The following is a 16933-nucleotide window of genomic DNA, read 5'->3' as shown; positions in this document are numbered from 1 at the left end:
GGTACGTGCCATTATTGATAAAGACTAAAAAATGCCAAAAAATCAATTTTGTTGTATGAGAGCACCTTAAATATTTGAGTATTTTGTTTTTAGGTAGTATTTGTTGTTATAGCGGCAACAGAAATACATAATCTGTAAAAATTTCAATTATCTAACTATCACCGTTCTTGAGATACAGCCTGCAGGCAGACAGACGGACAGACAGGGTACGGAGGTTGGGTTTGTCTTCGCGGCAATCGGATGAACAAACGAAACTATGGAACACAGCAACAAATGTGGCTACTGTCTTACGCAAGCACTATCTTCAGTACGAGGTTGCAAGAAAAATGTTCACCGACTTCGCTAGAAATAAATAAGCTAAAGTATTGTAAATGAGGTTCCGTTCTACTTTTGAAACCCGTTAAAAAACCAAAACGTAATAGAGTTTTGTCATCGATATTACAACACGGCTATCGTAATCCTATACAAAATATATGCAGTGATTGCGAGCCCCGCTAATGATGTCTAATGGCTGGTTGCGCTTGTCAAACCATTTTATGTTTGTGGCGAAATCGTATTCCCTTTTCTGGGTTAAACCTAGCGCTTTCACTACAAGGTAAAATAGAGCATACCTATAACCTACCCTGTTATTATAATGTTCTGCGTATACCGAGCAATGGTTAAAATGACGTCATAAAATCAGCTTTAAGTTTGGTCAAGCTAAGGGATGCTCTATCCCTTAGCCACAAAACCAGGCGCCGGATTCACAATGCATACCATTCAAATCGAAATCGGAAACCTACCGCGGTTAAGATCAACGCCTACTCGCGGTTTAAAGTTGATCAATCGCAGAATTAAAGAAATTCCCCAGGCATAGCTATAAGCTATATAGTATGGCACTTAATTTCCATATCAATAGAGTTTAAACGATGACATCTGACTTCATATAAGTATCCCACACTGATGAAGTAATTCAAGTGCATAATCCTTTATTTACAGTAATTTGTGAAGCAATAACAACTAACTCGTGATGTGGAAACAATGGACCGTGGCAGCAATGTCACAGAGGTAATTAAAAGCGCGCCGGTAATAAATCACATCTTTTATTAGCGACAAGTGTTAGCATCAACAGCCGTCGTATATGGATCATAATGGACCATGTAACGAGAATACAATTTATATCGGTTAATTAATATCGTGAATGTCTTCAACAGCGTCACCAAACCTATGACTTGTGTATGCTCGTGAGTTGTGACACGTCACTTCCTAGACAAAATATGATACAAAGACGTGGACGAACATGAGCTATCAACAGGATTTGTGTCTATGGACTGTGATTCTCATGAAACAAGCGCACTCTTCTGTCACTTGTTCTGGCACTATTCGGAGTGTAAAAAAATTGGCGGTCGTTGCAATCCTTTCTTTGCGTGTACGCATAATATCCTACGCTGAAAAGGTCTATCTCGAACAACGACTTTCAGCAATCTCAGAAAGTACCGCCCAATGGTGACCACTGATCGTGCAGTATCAAGAAGAAACTGCATTCTTTGACTATTTCGAGTTCTCTAAAGTCCCTTTAATGCATACATGTACCTGCCCGATTCAGTCTGATGATAGTCTATACTCTATATTGTATATTATTTGTGATATGTGTATATGTGTGATATTGTATATTATTTGTTATTTGTATTTTGTGATATGACTGTATTTTGTTATATTCTGTAAGTATGTTTACATATACACAGATATTGCAGCAGAGTGCAGGGCATAACGGCTGCGCGGGCGCAGACGCGCTGACTCACTCGACCCCATTCTGCTCGGCTGCACAGACTTTCCCCGCACCGAGATTCATCTCATAGCTCTGTGAATGTTTATTTTACTGACTATATTTTTATCCCATGTTAAATAATATATATAAATTTCACGTGTCACAATGTTCGTTCCCGTAGGTACTCCTCCGAAACGGCTTGACCGATTCTCATGAAATTTTGTGAGCATATTGAGTAGGTCTTAGAATCGGCCAACATCTATTTTTCATACCAAAAATTATTTATATGGCAAAACAACGTTTGCCGGGACAGCTAGTAATATATAAATGTAACTTTATGTGTGCAACTTATTATTTGGTGCAAAACATAATAGCTTGATGCATAACAGAAATTACCTACTTTTCTTTTTATCCAGAGAATAATTAGTTGGAAGAAGATTCTTGTTACTTTTTTTTGTGATTGTTTAAAAACGTGATTTTGTGATTGTTTTAACGTTTCTTTGTGATTGTTTAAAAACGCTGTTTTACAGAAAACCGGCGTGAAACAGCGCTTGCGCTGTGTTTCGCCGAGTGAGTGAGTTTACCGGAGGCCCAATCCCCTACCCTATTCCCTTCCCTACCCTCCCCTATTCCCATCCCATCCCTAACCTCCCCTGTTACCCTATTCCCTCTTAAAAGGACGGCAACGCCCCTGCAGCTCTTCTGATGCTGCGAGTGTCCATGGGCGACGGAAGTTGCTTTCCATCAGATGACCCGTTTGCTCGTTTGCCTCCTTATTTCATTAAAAAAAAAACAAGTAAACCATTAAGCAGTCTCAAGCGTGCAGTGTAAAATCTAGGATTCTAGAATTTAGAACTCTACCACCGTCCACCGCATCGGTTCTAATATTCTTACAATTCCCAGGTTACTATTCAGTGTTGTATGAACTTTTATCCTCCTCAAGACTACAAAGTAAATATAACAATGTTAAATATGTGTGCAAATACATTTTTCCTTGAAAATAGCCATCAAACATTGTACAGTGAGTACAATCCATTATCTCTTCTGTACCTAGGAGGTTAAGGTCGACATCGGCACAGATGTCCTTAATATTTACACACCTAATGTGGCTATCACAACCAAGCAAAACATAGAAGAAGATGATAATATGAATAAGGTATATAAATTTTTATGGTTTTGGTGAAAACAAAAATGTGACAAAGAAAAAGACTTCCCAAGTTCAGCTAGTGGTCGTTTTCAAATTTCAAAACCGCTGATACATTGTAACCTAGATTAACAAGATACTTAACTTTAAGAAAAATTATTGAATAAATGGCAAAATTTAAAAAAAAAAACCTTAATTTTCGTCATTTTAGGACGATTGGCTATTGGCACCAAGTTCCAAAATCAAAAATAATTAAAAAAAAATGTTGTAGTAAGTCGCTGTATCTTTAAACTTTAAAGTGCATATTTTACTTACGAGCTATAAAATTCTGGTCCAGCTTTATTAACTTATTCGTATTGTGAAACTATTGGACTTGAATGTTAAGTGGGTCATTTTGGTGAGGTCACCGAAGACTTTTAAATTCGACCTTACTGGAAAATTTATGCTGATACTTGGTACCTCGAGTTTACCCTAAGATTGCGCAAACCGTCTCTTGACCCTAGCCCTAGTTATACACGACAAATGACCATATTATTTTATTTTTAACCGACTTCTAAAAAGGATAAGGTTTCTCAATTCGACCGAATATACATAATATTATGTTCTTTGTTTTTTACATAGGTATTTTGTATTCAGATAAATATAGCTTATTTTCGTAGCTCTCAATATTGCCCGATTAGAATGTCACGAGTGTGACTTTAGGGGAAGCCAGGCCCCCTCATTGTTTATCTCCAAACCATTAACCAACTAGCAACAGACTAGTAATTATAGCCACGATTAAACTAGATAAGCTTAGACCCTTTCGTAGAAAAAAACAGTTTTTTTGTTGTTAAATTTTGAATGCAGTCTTGTTCTAAATCATTTAAAGAACATAAAAAAAAGAACATAAATTCATAACTCAATACACAATAATTTTTATGAGGGTTAGTACACGAATGCTTAATAGCGTCCAGATATTGTTCAAGATCTGTAATGAACCTGCTATGTTATAATATGAAGCATGAAGATGTATATTATTATCTACTCTAAATATATCAGTAATGTGCAGCTTTGCTGTTTCCGGGTGTAGCGGAGCTAACAAAACTGCTGATCCGAAAGTATATTATTAGATATTTTTATAAGCTAGGTGTTTATAAGAATGTTTTCAATGTTCCCGGGTCTGGATGTATATATTAAATATGTGTATGATATAATAAAAATCTTAAATATATGTATAGTATAAAAGTATTAAATATATTTCCGTTGTCTGGTACCTGTAACACAAGTCCTTTAGGTACTTAGCACGGGGCCAGACTGACGTGGTGTGAAGCGTCCATAGATATAAAAAAAAAAAAAAAAAAAAAAAAAAAAATTAAAAAAAAATGTTTAGTTGTAAAAATAATAAATACGGTATTGTAAGTATTGCAAACAAATGGCAAAAATTCGTTTTTAACCGACTTCCAAAAAACGAGGAGGTTATATATTCGGCTGTGGATATATATTTTTTTTTGTATGTTCAACGATTGCTCCGCCGTTTGTGAACCGATTTTCGAAATTTTTGTTTTGTTGTATTAGGTTTCACTTCAATTTGGTCCCATTTTCACAAAAGTGGTGACCTGATTATGGGAACCATGAGTAATCGAGGGAACTCTTCGAAATTTATATGGAAACATAATATGGTGATTTTGGTTTTATGAGAAGCAAAAAATCATCATCAGGTGTGTATTTTTTAAAATAAAGTGGAATAAGTGCAAGGAAAGTGTATAATTATTTAATTGAGAAATACAAGTAACAATAATTATTTAATTAATGTTACTTGTATTATCGAAGCAGCTTACTTCTCAGAAGTAATGTCAAATGTGTGCCTTATGCTCTGGAGTTAAGGTTGAATTTGTTATGTTAAATTTTGGTGACATTGGTGACCCTGACGTGGTAATGATGATGATGATGAATGTAATTTGCATAGTAGCATATGCTTTCAGTTCTTAAAACAGCGCCTAAACCCCCAAACTTGTATTTATAAAGAATCCGGAGTTCTCTTAGTATCTTCGTAACCACCGGAACCATAGTATACCTCGGTGCAAAATCTTGCGTTTTGGTAGCATATGCTTTGGATGCTTCTTATAAAACCAAAATCACCACATGTTTCCATATAAATTTCGAAGCCGGCCGTGCCGCCGCCGCACAGTGGTCCGAAATCGCTAAATAGTGGACATTCGCAAAAAAGTTCGATTTTGGTGTTGAAAAAAATACCATCCGATAGATTTTAAGAGGAGTAACAATAAATCCTTATTAAGTTTTTTATAAAAATGTATATTTAAGGTGAAAAAAAATAATTACGAAAATGTTGTATGGGAAAGAATCTATAAATAGAGTTTTTGCAAAAACTACTGAGTCATTCTGGTTCATTTTTGAAACAAGTAAAGTTCTAGTGGTATATAAGGTTTAGAAAAAAAAAATACGAAAATTTACGTGCAGCCTTTTGCAGTAGAGGGGTTAAAAATTTTGAAATAATTTTACTAACTTTTTAGGTGTGGAAAAATACTATTCGAAAGATGTCCTAAAGAGTAACAATAAATCCTTTATAAGTTTTGTACAAAAATGATGTTTTAAGCCAAAAAAAAATAATTACGAAAATTGTATGGGTATAATATATATAAAACGAGTCCTTAAAAAGCAACAATACTTATATGTATTTACAAACATGGATAGCAAAAACAAAATTAAACTAAAATGAACTACTGACTAAACTATTGTAATTATAATAAAATAAAAATTGTTGCACACACTAATAACTCAAACAATTTCAAATGAAACTTATAAATAAACAATAATAAATCATAATCAATTAAACCAACGCGCTTTACAAAATATAGTGGATCTCCAATGCTATCATCGCCTTGTAATGAACAACTTCACTTTCTTCGTAATCTTCTGATAAAAGAGGTCTTTCAAGCAACAGGTCGACTGTGTCTGGATGAAATTCTTGGTGTTTATTTTTAGGCAACTTTGGACGAATGTGAGACAAATATGGATCAGAGCTTATTAAAAAGTTGTGCAACAAATCTTCATTAGTTTCTGCTCGACTCGTCTTTCTAGTATTTCTAAATTCTTTATTCCTTGCCTCTGAAGCTTCTTCACTCAAATAGCCAATTGGATAATTTTCATAATTTTGAAGTCGGTGCCAGTTACAAAAGTTTCAAATATTCTGGCAGACTAAAGATTCAGCTATATCTGGTACCGACTTCAAAATGATGAAGATTTAGTACAGAAATACCTAGTTGAGTTTTAGCCGAATACAGAAAAAGGCACTATTAGATAGGAAACATTATTTAATACTTTTTAGTTCATATTATAAGGATGTTATTATTGTTGTTACCTTGGAAGTCGGTTTTAATTTTTTGTTAAAAATAATCTTAATTTTAAATTTTTATAGATAAAAGTACTAGATAAGATACTAGCAGGGGGCCCCCTCCTGCCCCCCTGGGTACGCCCATGTATCTATCCAAACTCAAATACTCATACTATACTAAAGTCATACGAATGTTCCATAAAACAACTGACGAACTTGACGTCCGTGTCATCATGTTATTAATTATTATGCGTATCACGACTCCATGCATTGTTTAACATTATTGTTCTGTTGTTGTACTTCTCTATATTCATATTTTCCTTGTTAAAATAACACTTTTCCTTATTTTAAGGCTAAGAATGATCATCCTATTACTTTTAAACTATATTCCCTTCTTTCCGATTAACAATTTTTGACTTGTTAATGAAAGTTAAAATTATATTAGACACTTCAATAATATGATTTTTGAAGACCTATCCACAGATACCCCACACGCATAGGTTAATCTCTCAAATCGATCACGATTAAATTAGCTGGTATGGTGGCCGATAGTTTAGCCGACCGCTTAATCAGTATTATATCTTGTGTACGGAGGTGCATAAAATAAACGATTTTTATCGGCCTATATTAAGAGGATTCCACACCGCCGTTTTTCCATACAAACGCTGTCCCCTGTTTCCTCCCTGGATAATGCCGGTAGAGTTATGATTTTTTTCCTGAATATCTATGGCCACTATTAGCATGTCCCTATGTCCCTTTCTTTTTTTTCATAATTTAATTATTAAAAAAGGTAAGAACGTCCAAAAACCCAAAAAAATTGCCAGATTTTCCTCTGTGTTCAAACACTCAGAAAACAAAGGTGGCTAGAATATACAAAAGAAAATAAAACATAGGAACACAGCTCAAGCCTTGCTTTAATTCTTAATGAAAACATTACTTAAATCGGTTAAGTTTTAGAGAAGGAATCAGCGAACAACGAATCGATGATTTTCTGTTTTTTTATTAGAACTTTTGTCGTGTTGTCTCTATCGCGCTCTGCGGTGGGAGACTTGAGTTTGGTGAGACAGCAATACATTTTCAAATACCTATTTTCAATTTCTCTCGCCCCTGGTGTATCCTCTTAATGCACTTAAACCCTTAATTTGATCAAACTACTCTATGAAAAATACCTCTGGGTGGTACTACCTATCTTAATAGTCTTAAGGGTGCTTTACTCTAAAATAGTTCATGTAAGTCTAAAAAAATATATTATGCTGTACATTAGTGACATTACTATATAAAATACATTACTAAAGGGTGAATTTCCCAAACGGCTTTTTTTTGTCTTCGTTGAAATTACTATTAAAAAAAGGGAATATTGTTGTAAATTATTTGTTTTACTATTCAATGGGTAGCTATAGGATTGTGGCAAAAATATAACATGCCTAGGACTATTACAAAGGTAGAAATAAATAACTTGAAGATCTATTTTTATCAAATCGGTGCTGTCCCTCTACTTTTTTTTACAAACAAAAACGCTTACATACTAGAAAATATGAATAATTTAAAGGTATAACTTATATTATTTCGTAGAATACTAGTTAATCTATTATTATATACCATATTTTATTACATAATTAACGATTATAGTTACTTAGAGGCACAAATGTACTTGTCCTGAGAATTTTCTTCATATCGCTGGATAAAAGAAATTTGAGCATTACTTTTCATCGACGAGTCGGGCAGTCTCCCCACCCCAATTTTAATTTACTCCTTAGTGTGTGCTTCCACGCAGTCAAGACAGATTTTCGTCAAAACGCTCCATATTCGTGCCAACAATATAAGTATGCCTTTAAAATGTTCTCGGGCAATTATTTTATAATATCGGTGATTGAATTTTTTAAATGTAATTAATAGTTTTAAAATTGTTGTTTGGTTCTATTGAATGTATTAAGTGATAAAGCTTCATTATCTGTAACCAAATTTATCTTAGATATAATGTATTTTTTATAATTTGATAAAAAGTGCGTTTTTTCTCACGTCGCTGCTCTCATATCGGTGTAATCGGTGGTCATTTTAACCACCGATATGATAATTTACACCGAAATTATAAGGAAAAACGAATCGGTGTCTTAAATCTAATTTTGGAATCATAACCAACGCACAGTTTTGTCACATCGGTGGATTGCTTTATCATATCGGTTGATAATTTTACCAAATCGGTGAATTGTTTTATCATATCCGTTGATCTAGTGGCATTTCGTTAAGTATACAAAGACATTACAAATGCGCATGATAGTAAGGATGTAATGGCATTTAAAGTTTTTACTTTATTTTTCTTTTCACATCTAGTTAATTTTAATAAAGGCAACGATGATAAATTTTATTATTTTATTTATTCTATATCCCTACATCAAATGACTGGATTTCCCAAATCGCTTTTTTGCGCGGCAAGGCTGAAAGCTATCTTATTTTTTCAAGATATCGTTTTCATTTTTGATTTTAAAGGTAAAACATAACGCTTATAATTTGGGCCTATCCTTTTTTTTTTTAATAATTATTATTTTCCAAGAAAATAAACATAATTTATAGGCGATTTCCAATTTTGGTGGCTTGTCGCCGAACTATTTTACTCAATATCTAGACCGATTAACAGAAAACTTGATACTGGATTAGATTTTTATTTTTATGTAGTCGTTTTATATAGTTGACTCTTCATAATATATCCATTTTATTGTTCTAACCTCTGTAGTTGAGTTTTTATGACACAGTTTAGGTCTGTCGCGGAGAATTTTTAAATTTTGGTGGGATTTACGAAACGTTGTTTCTAAAAAATACCATTGATCCCTTAAGCATAAAAAATACGCCATTTACTTCATTTAGCCACACGCTATCCCGTTTAGGAAGTGGCTGTGGGCTGGGTCGTACCAGTTTCCAGCCAGAAATGAAAGAAAACCGTTTTATCACAAAACCTAATTGTGGAAATAATATCATGTTGTTATTTTGAATATCGGTAGAGTTCTGGTTTGTTTATAGTTAAGTTAAAGTGCTATAACTTTAGTGCACGATTTTTTTTAATGATTATTTTTCTCGCAAATTCCAATTTTGGTGGGTAAGAAGGTGTGTAAAACATTATTTTTACAAAATACCATTGATTCTTGAAGCATAAAAAATACGCCATTCACCTCATTCTGTCATAAGGTAACTCGTCTAGGCGGTGGTTGTCGTACCAGTTTCTCGTAAACACATCTCCAATTTTGGTGGAAACAAAAATTTTTACCAAAATTATATAAAAATGCAAGTTGTTGAAAATCCACTCAAATATTGTAAAACATTTAAAAAATATTTTAATTTTATTTTAAGCACCCTGTTCTTGATAGAAATAAATACATAAATATAATATTATAAAAATAATATTATCACATCGCTGGATTAGTATGTCATTTCGGTGGTTAAGCTTATCATATCGGTGCACAGAAATAAAAATCGGTGCCGGTTTAACTGAATTTTCTCCTTAGTCTTAAATGATACGTTAATGATATTAAATTTGGGAACATTTTGTATCCTAAAGAATACATAAAACCTGAAAAGTATATAAAATATGTAGTGACCGACCGAACTTTCGGTTTCGGTTTCGGCCAGTTTCGGCCAAAAAATCTAGTTTCGGCCTTAGTTTCGGTTTCGGCTAAAATATAGCCGAAACCAAAACTCATGCATCGTTCGGTAAACTTCGCAGTTAACTCGAGCTTGCTTGCCAGCGAGGCCCTGGCTCAGTTCGCCACCATCTATTTAATCATGTTTTGAGATTATGTATTCCAGATTAGTCCCAAATCAAAAATTAGCACTTCGTTTTATTTTCATTAAATAGTCTTAACCTATTTTTATCAAAATTATATTATTGAATTTTATTTCTACGATAAAAGCAGGCTTATTTAATATATATAACTGTTGGCAAATTACGTGCTATTTGAACAATGTTTCCCAAACAAACGATTTAGTAAATGCTATGATAAATTGATTATATTGTGTGTGAACTTTATTTACTTAAGAATTTTGTTTGACTGTGAGATTATAAGATATCTTAGGATATAATATCTTGCGAGATTTATCTAGTAAATCATCTCGCTTCACTCTTTTTTTTTGGACACGCAATCTCATAGGACTTAGACCGTTCCTACCCTGCTAGAATCTTATCTAGCCCACTTCCCCGTAAGCTTCACTCTTGCGGCCCTCAGTATATTTTTCAGGTTTAGTGGCAAAACGCCTTCTGGAGAAAAAAAATGTGACGTCAACTGCAAGTTTGCTTAGTCATTTCGTTTTGAACTTCGACCGCCGTCGTGTCCATGTCTCCCATAAAAATAATATACTGCAATTATTGATTTTGTTTTTAGTAGTACGTCGTTCAGTAGTATGTCTAAGGGAGGATTTCACCAATCGCACAACTTCGTTTTATAAAACTTAGTTCTCATTAAACGCGTTCCTCAATCAATAAAAAAGCAAGAAACGATATATAAACTACCCAAACGCATCATTTTTTTCGTCTATAACATCGCCATGACACTACACTTTAACTTTAAGCAGGACTTTAACGGCTTTAATGAAGTTTAACCGTGCAACATTGGACATTCTGAAGATAAAACTCGGATTTGTTGTGAACTTTATGTTAGTGAAATGCAAGTTGGTGCTATAAACGCGTTTACACGTGTAGGTACACTAAGCGCGTTCTATTTGTTAGGTGAATCGCACCTAAATAAAATGACTTCAAATAACTTCTGCTCTTCTTTCTTAGGGTAATCCTTCGTTACAATACATTAAGGGGAATTTCACCAATCACACTTAAACGTTTTATTAAACTAAGTTCTCATTGAACAATGAACGCGTTTATTTGTAATGGCGACGTGAATCTCGTTTTGTTTCAAATAGATTTTACATTCTTCATTTAATCACGATTAATGAATCTAAGTTTACGTTATACGTTTGATTGATGATTTTTATAGATTTTTATCGTCTTTGAGCCTTGTCACGTTGTTTTAGTAACAAATAGCAAGAAACGATAAATAAGCTAACCAAACGCATATCTTTGAAAACTGTCAACTTAACAATTTTTATCCTATGTTTTTCGATCTGTCATACTCTACACCGACAGGACATGTGTTTTATGAAGTTAAAACTCCAATATTGGGCGTTCAGAAAATAAATTTTGGATGGGCCGGCTTGACCGGAGAAATACCACGTCCTCACAGAAAACCGGCGTGAAACAGCGCTTCCGCTGTGTTTCGCCGAGTGAGTGAGTTTACCGGAGGCCCAATCCCCTACCCTTTTCCTTTCCCTACCCTCCCCTATTTCCTTCCATACCCTCCCCTATTTCCTTCCGTACCCTCCCCTATTCCCTTCCCTACCCTCCCCTATTACCCCTTAAAAGGCCGGCAACGCACCTGCAGCTCTTCTGATGCTGCGAGCGTTTATGGGCGACGGAAGTTGCTTTCCATCAGGTTTGCTCGTTTGCCCCCTTATTTCATAAAAATAAATCGGATTTGCTGTGAATGAGGAGACGAAACGCACCTACTTGGAATCGTATAAAAAAACGGAATATAGTACAAAAAGTTATTCGGGTCTAAGAATAATAATGTTTATGGTAAGAAATGTCACAAAACGTAAAAAATTCAATGTGGTACTTTTTCTTTAGTTAAAAAATTGTAATTTATGTAAAAAATCAATAAATTTCAGTAAATAATCGTAATTTTAAATGTTTTACCAAGTTTCGGTTTCGGTTTCGGTTTCGGCCGAAACTAAGAGTAAGGCCGAAAGTTCGGTTTCGGTTTCGGCTGAAAAATCAGTTTCGGTCGGACACTAAAAATATGTATAAATAAAAAAGTTCACCGATATGATAAAAAAGGTCATTTGTTGAAATTCACCCTAAAACGTCATAAATGGTAAACCTTAAACCTACATCAGGTCACCACTTTTGTGAACATGGCACCAAATTGGGGTTGAACCCTATACAACAACAAAAAATTTTGAAAATCGGTTCACAAATGGCGGAGTAATCGTTGAACATACAAAAATAAAAAAATATCCACAGACGTACATAATATAACCTCCTCCTTTTTGGAAGTCAGTTAAAAAGACGCTTTCCCCAGCTACGTAGTATGCACTCACATGGGTATTTAATTTAACAAGTCAGTTCGCAAAGAGGCCGAAGTAATGATTATTATTTATGTATACTTATTTATTATTTCGTTAACAATGAAGGATTAGCCGTTTTCACTTAGATAACTTTCTCGGCTCCGTTGACCGAATTAAAGCCCCGAATCGTTTTATTTTATTGCGGCTCTACACGATGGGCCAGCGTAGTATGCCATCACGATGGGCCAGCGTGGGGAGGACGTAGTGGCGTAGGCTGGCCGACGGCGCCAGCGCTGGCCGTGGAATGGCGGCGGTGTCGGTTTTTCGGCCGCACATCAAAGGATGATGGGCGATGGCCCAGCGATGGCGGTACGCCTCTACACGTGGCCGATACGAGTTACGACAGTCGCTGCCTGATTGCGGTCGAGTAAGGACGTCGTAATTCGTATTACAATTTACGAATTTCATTCAAAATGACGAGTACGTGATCTCATAATGAATGAAGCTATAATAATATGATAAAGGCGAAAGTTTGTATGGATGTTTTTTACTCTTTTACTCAAAAACTACTGAACGGATATTAATGAAACTTTACAATAATAATTATAGCTTTTAGATTATATACATAACTCCTGACTTTTTAAAGATACAAGTTCGAGAGTTTCAGCATTGTTTTAATAACGGAAAATATTATGATATTATTACATTCATCATTGTCATCATCATCACTACCATAAACCATTATTTTAATTTTAGTCTCGAAATAATTATTCCTAGAATTCATAAGAAGGTTCATATTAGGAGGGAGGTCATACGAAGTTCACCGGGTCATCTGGTGAAGTCATAAATTATTAAAATGTTGCTGCTAAACCACAAGATCACAAAAAATGTACTCTCGACCTTGCCGCACCGAGCGCCGTGCAGCCTACTTCGCACTTGGCCTATTTCTTTTTTATTTAGAAGGGTTCGGGGGGGGGGGGGGGGGGGGGGCTAGGGTAATATTTGCACACGGGCGCCACATGGGCTAGAGACGGCCCTGTATTTGATAAATATAGCGTCCGCGTGGCCTAGTGGGTATACCTTTGGTTCGCACTTGAGAGGGTGCAGGTTCGATCCCGGTACGGATGCAAAGGCCTGAGATGAATTTGATAAACGACGTCTAATGCGGCCTATCTATATTGGCCATGACCCATGAGGGACCAATACAAGTGATTACGAACGTGTAGACGTGGTGTACACTGTAGAGAATGTCCTCTATGATTGCAGATGCGCCATCATGGTTGCAATAATAAATATCTATAATCTATCATGTCTCAACTTGAAGAAGGCCCTTATGGATATCGATTTGACATTTTAAAGTACAATATATTGACACTGGCTTCTTAACGAGAGCCGATTATAGTTGGATTACTGTACGAATTTTACCCTACCGTTTTCAAAAAGTGAAGATGGAAGGAAGAAAAAGTGAAGTGATTATAATTATGGTCTCACCGCCTACATAACCATCGCGGTGTGCGATTGTGATATTTTCATTGCTAAACTGTTGGGTAAAATGCTTATTTCTGAGAATGAGTTGACCGATGCATCATCAATCATGCATCATTGGTTGCAGCTTTGAGATTCTTACTTAATTCTTAGATCTCGATGTTAACACAGATAGATTTTTAGATCTCGATATTCTGCTTGTTAAGATATAAGCATTTAAATATTAAATACTTAGTTTGTCACTCTAACTGCCGCACTCAGAGACATTTAATTATAATTAAACTTCAATTTAACGAAGAGTTTGACAGATAATGTACGGGGATTATGTCGAAATCTTTATTTAATTACAGTTAAGTAACTTATTAATGTTTGTTTCTGAGTGCGATGCAGAGTGCGGTAGTAGGTATTCAGAATTCAGATCCTACTAGGCTGGTATTACCACCACCACTTAGCCATGTAGGTACTAGACGGTAGAACCAAGAATGTGTGTAATTGACCGCAAGTTTTCAATGAAGCCGGCAAACGTCGAGCATACAGATCACCTGATATTTAAAACCACTAACACGTGCCAAATACACATAGGTACACACACTTAAGAAATATAACCCTCCTCGTCTGGCACAGTGGGGTAACCACCATAAATTATGTGATGCACTCCATGAAAAGTTTTCTTATCGTGAAAAGCACTGAAAAGTAGATGAGAAAAATATTTTACCTGTTTTACTAACTGCAAATATCCAACACGACTTAATTAACACTTATTCACTATTATTATTAAAATCTAATTTATGATATTTATTTACTGTGAATTGTGAGCGGTGAGGCGATGTTACACCTCTTCGAGTGCCGCAGCGCTACTAAATTACTAATGTGAAGGGAGCCGAGCCTCTGGGTCAATTGTCAACACCACCGTATTTCTTGGACTTTCTAGATGAAAAATATAATACAACAGACAACAAGCAAATTAAAAATATAAATAGGTCGCTTTAAAAAAGTAAGAAATCTCTTTATTTTGAATGATAACTGTAGAGATCGGCGCGGACCGGTTGCTCTCTAGTTTCGTTTTTCTAACTTTCTTTGACCTCGTTTGTGTAGCGCGGCGTATAGTTACAATTTTGTGATCGAATTTCATAACTTAATGCTTGTATATACCAAAACTTTTACGAAGAATAAATTGTAAGTAAGTATTATGATTAAAACAAAACTTGTGCATTTTTCTTACATTTGAATAGATTATTGGAATATCTCTGCATAATATGTCATTTGTTTCAATGACAAAATTGAAAATATACTTACCTTAGATTATATTAGATATTTTAGAGGTATGAAATAATGTTATGCCCAGTAATAAGTACGGTCAAGGGTGTACCATTGTAGGTATCTACATAATTTTATTATCATTTAGCCATATAAGCAGAATTAGGATTCCTACTTCTAATTTTTTACGTACCGAGTTATTTCATATTAGTAATACCTAGACTTAGTTTATTACTTATAGTAGGTACTATAGGGCATAGGCACAGAATATATTAGGTATATTAGTAGTACCAACTGTAGGTTTAGTTTAGTTAGCTATACTTAGTAATTACATAAATAGTTAGTAGGAAATATGAGATAATCCCTTTGTTATAGGGAACATTACAAGTAATAAATAATTTAATAAGTAACAATGATATTCTACATTTTCATATAATATTACTAGATGTCCCGCGCGGCTTCGCCGGCGTAAATTAGGAATTTTACAGAAACCGTACATTTTCCCATAAAAAATAGCTATATATACTCCCTTCACGTGGTCTACTCTATATCTGTGCCAAATATTGCTATAAAATTGCACCAGTAGTTCGTGAGATAAACCCTTTCTAATTTTTCCCCCGGTTTTCCCACATTATCCTCAGTTTCTTCGGTCGTATTAGTCTTAGCGTGATAATATACAGTCTATAGCCTTAATCGCCTCGAAAAATGAGCTATCTAACACTGAAATAAGTTTTTAAATCGGACCTGTAGTTCCTGAGATTAGCGCGATCAAGCAAACATACTCTTCAGGTTTATAATATTAAATATAGATTTCTTTAAATTATCGCTTGACAAACTCGAGTCTCGATCTAAAAGACTATGAAAAGTACCAATAACAGGGTCATAATAGACTCATAATCATGGGACGATGCATGGTATAATATGGTAGTGATGATGATGATGAATGTAATTTGCATAGTAGCATATGCTTTCCGTTCTTAAAACAACGCCGAAACTCCCAAATTTGTATTTATAAAGAGTCAGGAGTTCTCTCAGCACCTTCCGAACCACGGTATACCAGGTATACCTCGGTGCAAAATCTTACTTGTTGGTAGCATATGCTTAGAATACTTCTCACAAAACCGAATTCACCACATGTTTCCCTATAAATTTTGAGGAGTTCCATCGATTACTTATGGATCCCACATCAGATCACCACTTTTCTTAATATAATACCAAATTGGGATGATAGGTACCCTACATACCAAAAGAAAAATTTTGAAAATCGGTTTACAAACGGCGGAGTAATCGTTGAATATAAAAAAACGAACATAACACCTTCCCCATTTTGAAAGTCGGTTAGAATAGTAGCCTATGTGTTATTCTGATGTATAAGCTATATTATTGTAAAGTTTCATTAAAATCCGTTAAGTAGTTTTTGCGTGAAAGAGTAACAAACATTCATACATCCATACATCCAAACAAACTTTCGCCTTTATAATATTAGTAGGAAGTAGGACTAGCAAGATTGATAAGTAAGTAATTTGTCTTCATGCTATTATTTTAAATGTATTTGCATTGTGGTCGTCGCGATCAAAACGATGTCTTTACGCAACCACTTATTAAAATAATAAGAAGCTGTATGCGAAACGGCCTTGTAACAGATTTTTCTTAAGGCGCTCCCCCCACGAAGATGCCGTAATTTACCGTATTTAGAGCCTTATTAACTCATAATTTGAAAACTAAAAAAATATAATAAAAATACAGTAACAATCTTCAGTATTTTAACATTCCTTTCATCGTTATTAATTTACTAACAGCTATTTGTGTTCATTACACTCATGATATTTAGCTTCCAAAGTAATACCAATTCATGGGCGTACCC

General features: G+C 34.8%; 1 protein-coding gene across 2 annotated transcripts in view; it reads right to left on the bottom strand.

The window, feature by feature from the left end:
• LOC121729203 (clavesin-2-like) overlaps nucleotides 1–14681 on the bottom strand; it is a 36076-nt gene extending 21395 nt beyond the window's left edge. For both annotated transcript variants that reach the window (XR_006035938.1, XM_042117635.1), the window contains exon 1: nucleotides 14528–14681. The gene's annotated coding sequence lies outside the window, so the exon portion shown is untranslated. The remainder of the gene's footprint in view (nucleotides 1–14527) is intronic.
• Between the last annotated feature and the right edge of the window lie 2252 nt (nucleotides 14682–16933).

This window comes from Aricia agestis, chromosome 1, assembly GCF_905147365.1.
Source record: "Aricia agestis chromosome 1, ilAriAges1.1, whole genome shotgun sequence".
In the NCBI taxonomy this organism is placed as follows: domain Eukaryota; kingdom Metazoa; phylum Arthropoda; class Insecta; order Lepidoptera; family Lycaenidae; genus Aricia; species Aricia agestis.
The sequence above is the reverse complement of the archived record's forward strand: the minus strand, read 5'-3'. Positions and strand labels throughout refer to the sequence as shown.